Source organism: Pelobates fuscus, chromosome 2 (genome assembly GCF_036172605.1).
Source record: "Pelobates fuscus isolate aPelFus1 chromosome 2, aPelFus1.pri, whole genome shotgun sequence".
In the NCBI taxonomy this organism is placed as follows: domain Eukaryota; kingdom Metazoa; phylum Chordata; class Amphibia; order Anura; family Pelobatidae; genus Pelobates; species Pelobates fuscus.
This window is the reverse complement of record NC_086318.1, coordinates 312,310,761-312,326,636: the sequence shown is the minus strand read 5'-3', so window position 1 is coordinate 312,326,636 and position 15,876 is coordinate 312,310,761. Positions and strand designations below refer to the sequence as shown.

General features: G+C 44.2%; 1 long non-coding RNA gene across 1 annotated transcript in view; it reads right to left on the bottom strand.

Annotated features, from left to right (window-relative positions):
• LOC134585818 (uncharacterized) overlaps positions 1-15,154 on the bottom strand; it is a 50,265-nt gene extending 35,111 nt beyond the window's left edge. Inside the window, exon 1 of the long non-coding RNA XR_010086547.1 lies at positions 15,018-15,154. This is a non-coding gene — a long non-coding RNA (uncharacterized LOC134585818). The remainder of the gene's footprint in view (positions 1-15,017) is intronic.
• Positions 15,155-15,876: the final 722 nt, after the last annotated feature.

Genomic DNA, 15,876 nt, shown 5'->3' with positions numbered 1-15,876 from the left:
AAAACAAACAAACCAGTATGTCTTCAACAGAGTTTACCTGCACAGGGGATAGTAAAAAGTAAATAAAGGGTCGTGACCTGGACGCGGAGAATGATAATGGGGCGCACAAAACACCCGGACAGCTCCCAGACACCCAGGAACCACCCTAGCAGCTCCCAGACGGAACCCATGGACAGGTACCTTGCTCCGTCGACGACCGGGCACCACGAGGCTGCGGGCGCCAATATGGCCGACTCCCCGACCCGCTCACTCACCTCTGAGCCTGCCGGACCCTCGCTGGTTGACATAAGTGAGGACATCCGAGCCCTGGCAGCAGCAATGGTGACAAAGGAAGACATGCAGATCCTCTCTGATAACCTGCATGCGGCGATATGCACGGAGGTGACCGCGTTCAGGGCTGACATCACAGTGCAGGCTAACAGGATGCAGGCAGCAGAATCAACTGTGCAGGCCATAGGAGACAGAGTTGAAGCCTCAAACCTTGCTATAAACATACAAGGTAATATGTTATTGGCATTAAGATGACAAACAGAAGATCTTGATAACAGGGGCCGCAGGTCAAACATAAGGGTCCGCGGCCTACCAGAACCTGAAGGGGTCGAAGACGTAGAGGCCACATTGCTGACCCTATTCCATGACATCCTGGGACTGGAGGCACCAGAGTCCATAGTATTTGACAGAGCGCACAGGGCTAACAGAGCACGCGCAACAGATAACACGCCACAAGACATTATATGTTGTCTGCATACCTACAAACTAAAAGAAAAAAATCATGAACAAAGCCCGCTCAAGACCTACCTGGCGGTTCTGCGACGCAGAAGTGGCACTTTATCAGGACCTGTCACCCCTTACACTGGAAGCCCGCAGGGCCCTGAGGCCCGTCACAACACTCCTCAGAGAAAGAGGGATCCCATACAAATGGGGTTTCCCCTTTATGCTTCTGGCTAGGCACCACAATGAATGGACTCCATTACGATGGCCAGAAGAGGTGCCCAGATTTCTGCAACGCCTCGACCTTACACCTACGGAAGTCACCAACTGGATTCTGGGGCCGACGGAACAGAGGCAGGGGCCCCAAACCCCAGGACAACTGCGTAGATGTAGGGACGAAACGCTGAGGCGCCCGCAGGCAACTTGCACCTACAGATCCGGAGGAGTGATGACAGGAGAACCTCCTACACGCACCAGACAAGAAAGACCAGCCACGACACGAGCACTCTACCGAGGACGGCCGACCCTTCAGGATACCAGAGTCGTCCTGTACACCGCAGAAAACAGATAAGTCCTGCTTTGCACACACACATAAGTAGGGGCACTCACACGGACACCCACAGATGGGCCTCTAAGCACCATAATGCACACTCCTTGGGATGGAATGAACTACCAAGTTGAATGGGGAGGGGGGCCTGAGAGGGGAAGGTGTCATTAGGCACGCATGCTGCGGCCCATGGGGGAAAAGCCTGTATATGCTCACAAGGCACATGCTGGGACGATGCATAAGAAAGCTGGACTTTTACAGGACACACGAAACCCGCAATACAGCGAAGACACTCTGGGGACCCAGGGTGCCGTCAGCCGGGGATAGCAATGCGGGAGTACCCTCACAGTACCACATCACTATTCTAAAAGCTGTCTGGGATAATGTCTGGGGGTGGCGGGAGTGGGGAGGAGGGTACCTAAGGGAACATATAAACGTGAAATTGTTTTGCTAGGTTGTGCTAAGTAAGGTGGACACACGGACAGGAGTCAGGTAGAAATAGTTGAACATACTAAGGGACCACGGGTTAAGGGGGGAGGGAGGGGAACAGACCGGGGTCCACATTGAAGTAAACTAGACATGACTCTGGATATGTCGACGGCACACTAAAGACTAGGTAGCTTGAGTAAAGGCAGGGATGGGAGATCGGGAAATGACTGTAATATGAATGTATATTTGTAATGCTATACAATGTACAGAACCATGGTTCCCCAACACGACACAACCAACAACTGCGAGCACATACACCCAAACTACTGCAGGGTACACCTGCGCACACAGGACTCAGAACCCCACCGACAAAAAGTGGGAGGAAGGGCACACACCCCCGACTACTTGATTCCAGAGACACCTGACAGGGACCTTTATGCGAGACACGGGCTCACATCGTAGCAACTCCCCCACCCCCACCCAACATGACCTGCTGGACACAACATAACAGCCTTACACTGGACTGGCCATACAGACGCAAGGAATGACTCCAAGGGGACAGCCGAATTAACGACATAGGACCTACCGATAACCAGTCACACCGAGTGGAACACTCAGACCCTAGCCCACACCCCATTACAACGTGACCTTACAGAACGTTAGTTAAGGATGCTTAGCTACCGACATCAGATTAGAACCAGGTGGAAAACGGACATCTCACTGAGTACGCCACACACGATACCACAAATTCAAGATACTGAGCTCCTGCAATTCTGCAGGCAAACACACTGGATACAGTTAGTTCTACCACCCCAGACTAGACCTGTGTAGACCCAGACTACTGGGGGTCTCATTTCCGTGGCTGCCGTAGCCCAACTAGGAGACAGTACGGTCTTGAACTCCACCCAGTTACACAGGAACCCCTCACATTGAGGGAAATTTCTCCACAGATGCCACACTAACGTGACCTAACTACCTCCCAGATCGGACCAGCACCGGACGCGGATTATACCACACACCCACGGGTCATAAGACCTCAGACACTTGGGTGTCAAAACCTTCTTCTTACTTTACTGCAACCACACCTCTACCCCCCCCCCCCCCCCCCCACACAATCGCTGTCGGGGTGCGCACGGGCATCTAGAAATAGGACGCGCAAACCCGATCACCGTAGGATCTGCACGCGCAATCGCACTCACACAATGGCTTATACAGCCGCACCCCTTAGCATCTTAACACAAAACTGTCGAGGCCTGAACACGCCTGAGAAACACTCGCATCTCCTACAAGAACTTAAAAGTAAACAGGTCACGATAGCACTGCTACAGGAATAACACCTTTAAACTGACAGATACCCACAGATTAAAGGATAGACACTACCCAACCAACTACCATAGCACCCACCCTGCTGCGCGAAAGGCAGGGGTGGCGATACTGATAGCCGCTAGCGCCCAATTCACCCAGACCGACCAACTCGCAGACCCGAATGGTAGATATCTCTTTATCAAGGGCACGATTTCAGGGAAAACATAAACTTTTGCCTCAATCTATGCACCAAACGCAAAACAGGCGACATTTTTACGCAAGACGATTTGCCAACTGGCAACATTTACGGAAGGATCGCTCATCATAGGAGGGGACTCAGTCTCCAAGACATAGCACAAATAGACTGATGAGAGGATAGGAGTTGGGCAAATGCTCTATGGCAAATAAGGGCGACTAGATGCGAATACATCTCACATTTGAACAGCGAGATACACACAAAAAAAAAAAAGGTCAGGCTCGCTAGAAGAACAAAGATAAGAACACAGTCATGACAAAACCAGGAAGAGGCTTATTTCACACGCTAGGACGCATGGCCCGCTTATGGAATTTAAACATGCATCTTTAGACGAAATGGTTAAGAATGTAACATAATGCATCAAACAGACAAACAACTCACAAAAAAATCTCAAACTCAACTATATATTATATATTCAACTATATATTCAGTTTGCCTATCTTGAGCTAAGATTCCCTTGTTCGTTCTACATAATTTCTGATTTAGTGAATACAACCCAAACAAGTTTACATTTATTTCATAATTTATTTCCAGAGCTAATTTTTATAGGAGAACCCATGTTGATGTTATGATTTAGGGATTTACTAAACAGTGACATGTAAGGAATTGGAAACTGAATTGCAAAATTAATTCCAAAATAATTGGATTAGATAAGTAAATAAGACCTTTATAATCTACATGTCAGATATCTCTTAGTATTGATGCTCCTGCCTTGTTTTTCCCACCGACATGTATGCTTAACTATACGGCAGTAATCTATAGCAACGCAGTAATTCATCATTTATGTTCAGCCTGTTATTATCTAGTTTGTTTATGTTTAAAAAGTGCACACACTCACGCCAATGTTAAGCCTGTATGCATCTATATGAACGCTGTTGTGGCGCTTTACAAAAGCCTGTAATCAAAGAACAAAAATGCACATATATCTGTGCCACTGTTGAGCTTGTGTATATGCACGTGTACGCTGTTGTGGCGTTTCTTTATGTTTTTGTACTCACCTGTGCAACAAAAATAAATAATAAAAAAAAAAAAAAAGTAGAAAAATACGAACTTGGGATGCTGCAAAATGTGATATATTATAAGCATCATGCCAACTAACAACAAAAATTGAGGGACATGATTGTTAAAGTATTACTTAAATAGTCCAGTATCAAGGTAGTGGAGCAGGTACCTAAAAGGGCATCAAAAGAAGAAGAGGGAGAGAGATGAAAGGAATATTAATTCCCCATTTGGCGGTGGGTGGGATTTGTTGGGAATGATAGAAGAGTCAATGGGTGAGGGGAAGAGACATCCTCCCTCTCTGTGGCTCCCTCAATAAGGCATGCAAGCCATGGGGCACAGGTAATACTTCTGATATAAGGATGCAGTCATTTCCTCCATAGTCCTAATTTCATCAACCTTCTGCTATACATTGATGGTATGTCTAAGGGTATGTGCTCTTCCAGAGGACCGGGGTAAAAGTTTTGGCTGCATTCCGAAATGTTTGGCAAGAGACTTTTTATAGCTAGAAATGTGTAATTTGGTATAGTACAGTAAATACTCTGCAGAGTGGAAACCCTATAATCGTATTACACCAAGGCCAATCACATTACCCAACCCCTGTAATCCTATTTTCACTCCCACTCCAATTACATTACCCTATCTTTGTAATCGCATGTGCGATGAGTGCCGTAAATGCATTAGGCTCTCCCTCTAGGAAAGCATGGCTTCAATGCTTTACTGTGGTCTTTTAGATGATGCTGGATGTCCTCATGCAGAGCGTGAGGACAACCAAAAGTCGCTTAATAGTCAGAAAGTGCTTCCAGTGGCTGTCTGATTGACAGCCACTAGAGGCAGTCTTAGGCCTGCAATGTAATCCTTGCAGTTTCTCACTGATGGTGGAACTTGGACACGGCATCAGACGACTTCAATGAACTGAAGCAGTCTGGGTGCCTATAGTGTCCCTTTGAGTTCAACCACTGCAGCAGTAACTTGATTTACTGGACTGATTCTACAGACTTCAGCCGCAACAGAGAACAGGTGTCCTGTTTGTTTTGATCATTTTGGCTGGTAATTATGGGTTACTGTTTATTTTGGACTTTCTTTCTCTCCATCCCTCCCGATATGACTCACATTATTATTTTCTATGGGCAATTTCCCTATGTTCATTTTCTTACTGTGACAAGCGTTAATTCTCCAGAGAACAGTTTGTGTTTATCTGGATGCTGTCCCAATATTTACAATTCTTCTTTGCAGGCACTACATTGCATGAAAGATGTCTGAACTTTCATGTGTTTTATTATAATTGTTATTATAAAAACCCTTTCATATCATTGTGTTTTCCTTGTGCAGTCTTGCAGTTGTGTATACATTGGCATTGTATGCCTGATCTCCATTGCTGGTATGTATTTTCTATTGTTTATCTGCCTTCTCTATGATATGAGAGTATAAAATAAATAAATACAATTACAATACAGCCAACAATATGTTGTTCAAAGTGCAAATTAAGTTCACCAGAAATGAAAAGGAATTAAAAAATTATTCAATACTTCCCCTTTAAGAGGTATAATTGAAGAGACATTTAAATTACATTAACATCATGCTGTATGAACACATATGTGTAAAAAAAAAAAAACATAAATTGTACAAACTAATGCCTTCCTTAGTGATACCTGTGATATCGCTTTCTCCACATTTAAAAATGAATAATATTGTGAGTGATAACTTCCTATGAAAATGGCTCAGTGGTTTTAAATGAATAGTTGAAGTAAATTAGCCTTATGATAAGCAAGACAGTGTATTGTGGTTATTTACTGCTTGACTTGTGCCAATTCAGTCAGCATTCGGATTTCATTTTCTCTAAAACAAAATACTAAGTGAAGATTTAATAGCCATATATAGTCATTGATGGACCGTAGGGAAGTATTAATTAATAGTTATGTTTATTCAGTGTGCCATGTGTTACATGTACCCTCTCAGGCTGTAGGTTTTTGTTTGTTTTTTCGCTGCTTCCTATAAGTAATCTCCATTTGTAATGATATGCTCTAATTATTATTATATGATATTTATTATTATTTGGTATTTATTTAGCATCAATAGAGGGAATACAGACAAATAGTGATTACGTACTTATGCAAAAGGAACAGAGGACACTGCCCGTGAGTTTACTATCTAGTAAATATAGGACCTTTAAACAATGTACTCAGCAAGATAACTCATGAGCTTAACAATCTAAAGGTAATAAGCAGGAGCAGGGGATATTTGAAGTAATGGCCAGAGATCAGGGTGGTATCCGTTTCACTAGACCCCCGTTGCCAAGATACTCCGTCACGTGGGACGTATCTATTGTCCTCAAATTTTTCGAGTCTTGGCCAACTAATACTTTATTTTCACTCAAACAACTTTCAGCCAAACTGGTCATGCTCCTCTGTTTAAGCTCCTGCAAAAGAGTATCTGATGTCCGAAACCTTGATGTTGTGGCTCATTCCTTTACTCCAAAAGGTGTTGTCTTCGATATTTTTCGAAGAACAAAGACCTCCTCCAAATCAGTTTGGTATCCGACCTCTCTTATGCCTGGTCGCATGCCTACATGAATATGAACTTTGTACCGCTACCTTGTGGACTCCAGCGAAACCTGAACTTTTCATCTCCTTCCAAAAAACTCCTCTCCCAGTTTCTTCACCCACATTGGCTCGATAGGGCAAATGGGTTATGTTGTCAGCCAGTATTGATACGTCTATAATTCTGCCCCATTCGGGTTCCAAAGTATCTTCAGTTGGTTGTCGCTTAGAAGATATCTTGAAAGCGGCTGATTGGTCTTAAGAGTTTTATTTTCGACCTATTCAACACTTTGCAGGGAACGTTATTTTCCAGCTTTAACCCCTTAAGGACACATGACATGTGTGACATGTCATGATTCCCTTTTATTCCAGAAGTTTGGTCCTTAAGGGGTTAAACCAGCATAATAGGAGCCTCTGTGTCTTAATAAAATTCACAGATTTTACTGATAACATGACGTAAAGTCATGATTTTATTGATGACACAGAGGCGAGTATTATCTCTCCCACCCAGCCCCGGGAAGGATATGGGTAAGTTGACTTCACGGTAAGTCTTCGAGTATGGCATTATCTAGTTTTCTGATTGTCTACAGTTAAGTTTAGACTTTTCTGAACTAATATTGTTTAATTATACTTAATGACATGTATTACAGTCTATGCATACATCCAGTTTTATACTTGGATATTACCATATTTCTCCTCTCTACTCCAGCTTGATTTTGACCTCAAATCTCTGTTGGCATTCTCTTCTTGTGGATTCCCCTTTTTTGGTTGGATGGTTGTCCTTGTTCAGGATTGCAAGAAAGAGGAAGTAGTTTACTGGCCTTCATCCGATGCCACGTGTGGGTTTCCGCTGGGTGACACTCCATATGTGCAGGATGGCGTCTTGTGTGTGTCTTGTGTGTGGTGAGCCAAAGCCTGCCCCCAGCCCCAGGCCGGTGTTGAGGCCTGCATCATAAGGCCATGAACTCGGGGGCTCACGGAGTCCAAGTCCACCCCATTGTGGGGAATGCAGACGACCTTGGTGGATAATCGCCGTGGGTGGCAGGTGCGTGGGAGATGCTTTGGGGTCGGTCCCCTGACGGCCCTCAGCCGGTGTGTGCTTCTTAGATGCAACCGGAGCTTGAGGAGTAGCTCTGCCCGGAGTGGGCCCTGGCCCCCCTTGTCCGCCACCCCCACATACCGCTTCGTTTGACAGGTTTGGAGCTTGTCTCGCAGCCAGGGTGCCCCAGAATCTTTGGAAGATTGCATCCAGTTTCTGCAGGAACCGCTCCACAGCACCATGATGTGACTGTACATGCAGCGTGGGAGGCTTCCAGCAACATAGTCACTGTATTTGAGGAGCGGGCTGTGTGCAGCTGCAGGGTGTTGCCTGGGTGAGAATAGGCTTGTGTGGACCGGGATGACAACGGGGTATCTTTAGTCCATAGATTGGAAGTCTCGGCTCGTGGTTCGGGAGATCGGCCGCCTCCCCCGATTTCCGAGTGTGCAAGACCTCACCGGCATCCCAGGGTTGTCCCCGCCATGGGGCACTCCCGAGGACTCCGCTCCACTGCCCAGGTCTGTGGGATTCAGGAAAGGGCATTTCGGTGTGATGTGAGTGGGCTATGAGAGTGTATTAGTCAAGCTGAAGCAGGAGCTCTCCCACAGCACATCCGTCCTTCATGCGGTTCAGGCCCCACCCCCAACAGCCCTACTTTTAACCCTATGGTTATACTATTTCTTATCCCACACCTACCTTAACTCTGCCCTAACTACAGTCAGGTCCATAAATATTGGTGCAGCGACGCAATTCTAATCTTTTTGGCTCTATACACCAACACAATGGGTTTGAAATGAAACAAACAAGGTGTGCTTTAACTGCAGACTTTCATTTGAGGGTATTTACATCCAAATCAGGTGAACTGTGTAGGAATTACAACAGTTTGTATATGTGCCTCTCACTTGTTAAGGGACCAAATTTAATGGGAAATATTCACAGTCATAAATTAAACTTTCACTTTTTAATACATGGTTGCAAATCCTTTGCAGTCAATTACAGCCTGAAGTCTGGAACGCATAGACATCACTAGACGCTGGGTTTCATCCCTGATGATGCTCTGCCAGGCCTCTACTGCAACGGTCTTCAGTTCCTGCTTGTTCTTGGGGCATTTTCCCTTCAGCTTTGTCTTCATCAAGTGAAATGCATGCTCAATCGGATTCAGGTCAGGTGATTGACTTAACATTCCACTTCTTTCCCTTAAAAAACTCATTGGTTGCTTTTGCAGTATGCTTCGGGTCATTGTCCATCTGCACTGTGAAGCACCGTCCAATGAGTTCTGAAGCATTTGGCTGAATATGAGCAGATTATATTGCCCGAAACACTTCAGAATTCATCCTGCTGCTTTTGTCAGCAGTCACATCATCAATAAATACAAGAGAACCAGTTCCATTGGCAACCATACATGCCCATGCCATGACACTACCACCACCATGCTTCACTGATGAGGTGGTATGCTTTGGATCATGAGCAGTTCCTTTCCTTCTCCATACTCTTCTCTTCCCATCACTCTGGTACAAGTTGATCTTGGTCTCATCTGTCCATAGGATGTTGTTCCAGAACTGTGAATGCTTTTTTAGATGTTGTTTGGCAAACTCTAATCTGGCCTTCCTGTTTTTGAGGCTCACCAATGATTTACATCTTGTGATGAACCCTCTGTATTCACTCTGGTGAAGTCTTCTCTTGATTGTTGACTTTGACACACATACACCTACCTCCTGGAGAGTGTTCTTGATCTCGCCAACTGTTGTGAAGGGTGTTTTCTTCACCAAGGAATGAATTCTTCGTCATCCACCACAGTTGTTTTCCGTGGTCTTCCGGGTCTTTTGGTGTTGCTGAGCTCACCTGTGCGTTTTTTCTTTTTAAGGATGTTCCAAACAGTTGATTTGGCCACACCTAATGTTTTTGCTATCTCTCTGATGTTTTTTTTGTTTTTTCAGCCTAATGATGGCTTGCTTCACTGATAGTGACAGCTCTTTGGATCTCATATTGAGAGTTGACAGCAACAGATTCCAAATGCAAATAGCACACTTGAAATGAACTCTGGACCTTTTAACTGCTCCTTGTAAATGGGATAATGAGGGAATAACACACACCTGGCCATGGAACATCTGAGCAGCCAATTGTCCCATTACTTTTGGTCCCCTGAAAAGTGGGAGGCACATATACAAACTGTTGTAATTCCTACACCGTTCACCTGATTTGGATGTAAATACCCTCAAATTAAAGCTGAAAGTCTGCAGTTAAAGCACATCTTCATTTCATTTCAAATCCATTGTGGTGGTGTATAGAGCCACAAAGATTAGAATTGTGTCAATGTCCCAATATTTATGGACCTGACTGTATAACACCGCATTAACCCTTTCCCTACATTAACCCTACCGCATAGGAATTCCCAGTTTACACAACACAGAGAGCTCTGTACTGTGTTACTGGAGTATGAGAAAGAAAAAGATAATACAAAATAATTTTAGCACAACCTGTAGTTAATGTTTAGTCAGCTATTAGTTTGTTCTAAAATTGAGTAAGTGACAGTTTTCTTTAAATAAATCAGTTTACAATAAATTGGACACAGATTATATTTATCTAACAAAACTAAATATAGCTGCAAATGGTAGTGATAGGCTGTGGGCGGAGTCTACTCAGCAGCTGAGCTCACACTGAACTCTCATTGGCTGAGCTGCACTGTTTACCAACCAATCAGGAGGATGCATTGTAATTGGCTATAACGCACTTATGGATTATGACATATTTCTGATTGTTCAATATGCTGCAGAAGCAGTCCGTGCTTTACAAGCAGTCGGTGGAGTAGCAGCAGTAACAGCAGTAAAATCAGTCAGTGGCATATAAGAAGTCAGTGGAGTCCAAGCAGTCATTTGTTTATAAAATTAAGCCAAGTAGAAGCAGTGCTTTGAGCATATGTACTCAGGCACATGAGCCAGCTGTGCCACAGGCACCAGCCATGCTGAAGGTGCCAGTTAAGTAGAAGGTGTCAGTCATGCACAAAAGGTCAGCCATGCCAAAGGAGCTAGATATGCTGAAGTCATTAGTCATACCAAAGGTGCCAGTCATACAGAAGGAGTCAATTATGTCAAAGGCATCACTCATGCAGAAAGCAACAGCCATGCGGAAAAGATTTGTCATAGAGACATCACCAGCCATGCCAACTGTGCCAGTCCTGCAAAATGTGCTAGTTATGGAGAAGGCATCAGCCACTCCGAAGGCACGCATGCAGAAGGTGCCAGTCATACAAAGAGGGCCAGTAATCTCAAAATGTGCCTATCTTGCCAAAGGCATCAATCACACAGAAAGCAATAATCATGTAAAAGGCTCCCGTCATACAGAAGCAGTCTGTCATGCAAGAAGGACCAATCATGGAGAAATCACCAGTCATGCCAAAGGCTCCAGTCATCTCACAGATGCCAGCCATGCAAAAGGTGCCAATCAAACCAAAAACACCAATCATGCAGAAAGGAGTCAATTATGTCAAAAGCATCACTCATGCAGAAAGCAACAGTCATGCCGAAAGGATTTGTCATAGAGACTTCACCAGTCATATCAAAGGCGCTAGTCATGCAAAATGTGCTAGTTATGGAGAAGGCATCGGCCATGGCACCAGTCATGAAGAAAGTGCCAGTCATACAGAAAGGGCCAGTTATCTCAAAGATAGCAGTCATGCAAAAGCAAAATGTCCCTATCTTGCCAAAGGCATCAATCATGCAGAAGGCTTCCATCATACGAAAGGAGCCTGTCATGCCAGAAGGATCAATTATGAAGAAATCACTAGTCATGCCAAAGGCTCCAGTCATCTCAAAGATACCAGTCTTGCAAAAGATGCCAGTAAAGCCAAAAACACCAATCATGCAAAAGTGACAGTCATGCAGAAGGCCTCAGTCTTGCCGAAGGCATCCATCATACAGGAAGGGCCAGTCATGTTAAAGACACCAAGCATAGAACAGGTACAAGTCACCTGAAAGATACCAGTCATGCAAAAGGTGCCAATCAAACCAAAAACACCAATCATGCAGAAAGTGACAGTCATGCAGAAGGCCTCAGTCTTGACCAAGGCATCTATCTTGCAGGAAGGGCTAGTCAAGTTAAAGACACCAAGCATAGAAAAGGTACAAGTCATCTCAAAGATATCAGTCATGCAAAAGATGCCTATCAGGTCAAAGACATCCGTTCAGAAAGAAACACACATGCAGAAGGCATTGGTCATGGAGAAACAATCAGTCATGGAGAATTGACCAGTTATGCCAAAAGCACCTGTCATCGAAAAAGCGCTAGTCAATCTGAAAGGCATGCAACATATGACAGTCATCTCTTAGATCCAGTCATGCAAAAGGTGCCAATCAAGCCAAAAATACTAATAATGCAGAAGGTGTCAGTCTAACACTAGGGATCAGTCATGGAGAAATTACCATTCATGACAAAGGAGCCAGTCATGCAGAAGGCATCAGCCTTGCCAAAAACATCTGTTATGCAGAAAGAAATAGTCATGCAAAAGATGTCGGTCGTGGAGAAACAATTAGTCATGGAAAAATGACCAGTTATGCCAAGTCACCAGTCATGGCAAAGATGCCAGTTATCCAAAGTCACCAGTCATTCTAAACATGCCAGTCATGCCAAAGATGCCAGTCATAAAAAAGTGACTATACTGCGAAAGGCTTCAGTCATGAAGTAAGCAGTCATGTGAAAGAGTTCAGTCATGCAGAAGGTACCTATCATACAGAAGGTGTCAGTCATGCAGGAGGAGTCAGTTATACCAAAGACGGCAGTCATGCGGAAGTCCCCAGCCATGCAGAACAAGTCAGAAGCACATACATCAACAGCTGTGCAAAAACAGTCAGTCATTCAGAAATCGTCAGCCATGCAAAAATTGCCGGTCACTCCATTAGTCATTATGAAAACACCAGTAAATCGAAAATTTCAGCAATGCAGAAGTCATCAGTAGTTCATAAACTATCAGCCATGATAAAATTTGGCAGAAATAGTTGCCCCCACCCTCAGGGTCCAACTCACGTGGCGCTGAAGGGGTTAAAACCCCTTCAGCAGCTTACCTTATTCCAGCGCCGTGCTCCCTCGGCGCTGGTGACCTCTCCTCCCCCGCCGACGTCAGCGGAGCTGAATGCGCATGCGCGGCAAATGCCGCACGCGCATTCAATCTGTCAATAGGAAAGCAGCCACTAGAGGCTGGCTTAACCCTGCAATGTAAACATAACAGTTTCTCTGAAACTGCTATGTTTGCATCTGAAGGGTTAAAACCTGAGGACCTGGCACCCAGACTACTTCATTGAGCTGAAGTGGTCTGGGTGACTAAAGTGTCCCTTTAAGAGTTTTGTAGTATTTTAATACATTGTGATAAGGGATGTATGCTAAGAACAAACCAAGTCACTAAACAAAATAATCATAGTCATATACAGATTTCCAAGCATACACATACAGAAGTGGCAAAGAAAAGGGGGGAAGGTTAAAGGGCAGTGAAAAAGGTTGGAGAGACATAAGGGACATGGGAAGGTGGGTTGGAAACACACATGAGGGTCATGGAGTAACAAGGGACGTGAAAAGGATTGGAGAGTCATGAGGAACATGGAACGTTGGAGAGGGCCTAAGATATAATGGAAACGTTGTGGTGGAAGATTTTTTTACAAACAATACAAGGCGTGAACTTGCCTGCCACTAACCATACCAATAGGCCTTAGTAGCTATGTTGCATGGTTGGTCACCTTTACAGGGAGTGCAGAATTATTAGGCAAATTAGTATTTTGACCACATCATCCTCTTTATGCATGTTGTCTTACTCCAAGCTGTATAGGCTCGAAAGCCTACTACCAATTAAGCATATTAGGTGATGTGCATCTCTGTAATGAGAAGGGGTGTGGCCTAATGACATCAACACCCTATATCAGGTGTGCATAATTATTAGGCAACTTCCTTTCCTTTGGCAAAATGGGTCAAAAGAAGGACTTGACAGGCTCAGAAAAGTCAAAAATAGTGAGATATCTTGCAGAGGGATGCAGCACAAGGTGTGCAATACTCAGAGACATGGCCAAGGTAAGAAAGGCTGAAAGACGACCACCACTGAACAAGACACACAAGCTGAAACGTCAAGACTGGGCCAAGAAATATCTCAAGACTGATTTTTCTAAGGTTTTATGGACTGATGAAATGAGAGTGAGTCTTGATGGGCCAGATGGATGGGCCCGTGGCTGGATTGGTAAAGGGCAGAGAGCTCCAGTCCGACTCAGACGCCAGCAAGGTGGAGGTGGAGTACTGGTTTGGGCTGGTATCATCAAAGATGAGCTTGTGGGGCCTTTTCGGGTTGAGGATGGAGTCAAGCTCAACTCCCAGTCCTACTGCCAGTTTCTGGAAGACACCTTCTTCAAGCAGTGGTACAGGAAGAAGTCTGCATCCTTCAAGAAAAACATGATTTTCATGCAGGACAATGCTCCATCACACGCGTCCAAGTACTCCACAGCGTGGCTGGCAAGAAAGGGTATAAAAGAAGAAAATCTAATGACATGGCCTCCTTGTTCACCTGATCTGAACCCCATTGAGAACCTGTGGTCCATCATCAAATGTGAGATTTACAAGGAGGGAAAACAGTACACCTCTCTGAACAGTGTCTGGGAGGCTGTGGTTGCTTATGCACGCAACGTTGATGGTGAACAGATCAAAACACTGACAGAATCCATGGATGGCAGGCTTTTGAGTGTCCTTGCAAAGAAAGGTGGCTATATTGGTCACTGATTTGTTTTTGTTTTGTTTTTGAATGTCAGAAATGTATATTTGTGAATGTTGAGATGTTATATTGGTTTCACTGGTAAAAATAAATAATTGAAATGGGTATATATTTGTTTTTTGTTAAGTTGCCTAATAATTATGCACAGTAATAGTCACCTGCACACACCGATATCCCCCTAAAATAGCTAAAACTAAAAACAAACTAAAAACTACTTCCAAAAATATTCAGCTTTGATATTAATGAGTTTTTTGGGTTCATTGAGAACATGGTTGTTGTTCAATAATAAAATTAATCCTCAAAAATACAACTTGCCTAATAATTCTGCACTCCCTGTAGTTTTTTTTAAATGCTGTTTCAATGGGGTGTCAACAGTCAAATCCACCCGTGCTACCTATACTAGGTTTACCCCTGGCACAGAGACCTGCAAACACATAAAAACACAGGTATACCATTTCCTCCGAAGCACTCTTATCTGTATTGGAGTGTCTTTCTAGCATAGGGAAGGGGTATCCTTGACTCAGATCTTCCCTCCCAGTGCAGGAAGCCATGCTGCAGCTCTTGTCACTAAGCACACTCTAAGCACCATGTTATTCAGAGCCAGAAAGGAGAGCAGGAAGTGGGAGGCAGGGGGTTCCCTCCCTGTAAGGGATCTTGTAGGGAAACATTAACTGTGTATATTGGCTCCGTGTGTGCCTGTGCTGCAGCATGTAGGCAGAGTTTGAATCCTTATCACTCTCTGACAAGCTAAGCATTGCCTCACTGTTTAACCCATTTACAATTCACTGTTTTTCATTATTGCCATGAGTAATGGGAGTGATCTGCATCTTAATATGGGAGACCAGCTCAAACAGAGAGCTTCAGGCTCCTCTATAATCAGTAGTAGTGGAGGCAAGGAGTGAAATCCAGCAGAACACAGGTAAGAGGTCAAACCATTAGTAAACGGTTTGACTACTCACATCAGAGGGGTGCCTGTGCGTCCCTGGCACCATAACCACTACAATACTATGTAGTGGTTGTGGTGTTTGGATTGTTTCTTTCTGAAAAAAATGGTTTATAGCCTAGGCATCTGACTAGAATTTAAAACATTTCTTGAGCTTCACAAGTCTGACAGAACTTGCAAGTCAAACAATAATACTGTCTCACATGAAATCATGTTTGTATCATGTTCTGCTTAAAAGCAATGGTTGACTCATATTGGATTTATATCTAAGGTGAACTGAATCTGACAGAATTTCCCACCTGAGATGTTTATCTAGGTTAGTTATGTGAATGTATAAAATTAGAAGTTCAGCAGACTGGTACCCATTC